Below are 1710 nucleotides of genomic sequence, written 5' to 3'. Positions count from 1 at the left end.
GTCTGACTTTCCCGGAGAAGTGTCACCTCTCTCGGCGTCTGTTCTGTGCAGTGAGCGGCAGAGAAGCAGTGCACCGCAGCCGACTCGTCAATAAATGAGTACAAAACAGTGTTTCCTAGCACCTGTCGCTTACTGGTAGTTCGTCTGTTAATATCACATGGCTCACTCAGTAGAACATATGGTTAACACCCGGTCATGCATGAAAAAAAAAATACCGTCATGTACCGTGAAACCGGTATAATTTTTGGTCATACTGCCCAGCACTAAAATTTTGTATCTGTCTCATTGGCTATATCACCAAAGACATGCTGTTATTACAGGGTGTTTTGGAACTGTTGATTCTGATTGGTCAATGACTTTCTGCAGTCAAATACGTCTGTATAATGATGCTAATGACCACTGTCCCTCAAATGCATTTTCATGTCACTCTGTGTACTTCCTTTTTACACAATAAAAAAAATTACACTGCAAATCAATATTTCATGTCTATACATCTACAGTAATTATTTTATAACCACCCTAGTAAAACTGAGATAATATATAGTAAGTTGTTATGACAAAATAAACCACTTCAGAGTGATACAAGGCTTATTCTGTGTAATAACAGGCTGACTGAACAATATCCTTCACATTTTGGCTATTTCAGTGCTCATTCCGCCTATTGACAACCACCTTGTCACTAGATAATATAGTTGTTGTTTTTTTTTGGTGAATTTTGAATAAATATTGTGTGAAATAATTGATCAAATTTAGATATTTTGTCTGAATTTTGCGTGAAAAATTGTATAATATACATTGGCAACAAACCATCAGTCACCTTGCTCTGCATCAACCATTAAAAACCAGGCAGTGGGCGAGCACTTCAGGTTTGAAGACACAACCTAGTAGTTCCCAGCCCACCGTTCAATTACTAACGTCAGCCTGCGATGTAACATTCATTTCTTTAAAGTTTCAGCAGCGTAACATGCAAAATATCCGAGGCTCGTGCGCAAATGTTGAAGAGCGTTTGAGGAAGTTCATGTTTCTCTACTACTAAACCACCTTCCCTTAGAACAAAGTGCAGCCCTGCAGTTTAGTCGTTAGATTTTAACAGTTAGTGTTAATATATAAATGCAGAACATGAAAGCAAGCACAGAGACCCCCGTTCAGCCCTTTTAAATGAACAAAACAAACTTTAATGTGGTCAGTTAATGTTAGAAATTATGAACAAAACATGTTTCTCTTCTCTATGGTCATTAAAGCGCGGTGTGGGAGTGTATATGCGAGCTCATAAACGTGAATGTCAGCTCGTAACTACATTAAACAAAGCATGAAGCAATATGGAATAGGTTATAAAAGAAAAGTATAGAGACATTGAACTTACCTTCAGTGTTTTTCTGAGAAAAAAATATTGTAGCCTATTAGTAAACAATGTATTTCATTAAGTCATGTTTGTTTCTCAGTGACTTACGGAGCGTGTCGAGCTTCAGTCTGACTGTCAAACTCTCTCCGCCCACACACACGCGCTCGTACGTGCAGCCTACTTACAGCATATACACTGTAAAAATGCTTTCAGTTTAACTGCACTGTCAACGACTGAAATAGTCTAGTTAGTCCAATAGAACATGTGATGTCTAAATCGTTGTCTTCGCACTGCCCACTTTTTGAGCCTTGAACACTGAATATGTCTTCTGAATGTTTTTTTTTTTTTCATGAAGGACATTTTCTGTG

General features: G+C 38.1%; 1 protein-coding gene across 1 annotated transcript in view; it reads right to left on the bottom strand.

Moving 5' to 3' along the window:
• Window positions 1-1480, bottom strand: part of LOC107705047 (phosphatidylinositol 4-phosphate 5-kinase type-1 beta-like) — a 20733-nt gene extending 19253 nt beyond the window's left edge. The window contains exon 1 of the mRNA XM_016508163.1: window positions 1364-1480. The gene's annotated coding sequence lies outside the window, so the exon portion shown is untranslated. The remainder of the gene's footprint in view (window positions 1-1363) is intronic.
• Window positions 1481-1710: the final 230 nt, after the last annotated feature.

The sequence above is a fragment of the Sinocyclocheilus anshuiensis genome, unplaced genomic scaffold, assembly GCF_001515605.1.
Source record: "Sinocyclocheilus anshuiensis isolate Anshui unplaced genomic scaffold, SAMN03320099.WGS_v1.1 scaffold95, whole genome shotgun sequence".
NCBI lineage: Eukaryota > Metazoa > Chordata > Actinopteri > Cypriniformes > Cyprinidae > Sinocyclocheilus > Sinocyclocheilus anshuiensis.
The sequence above is the reverse complement of the archived record's forward strand: the minus strand, read 5'-3'. Positions and strand labels throughout refer to the sequence as shown.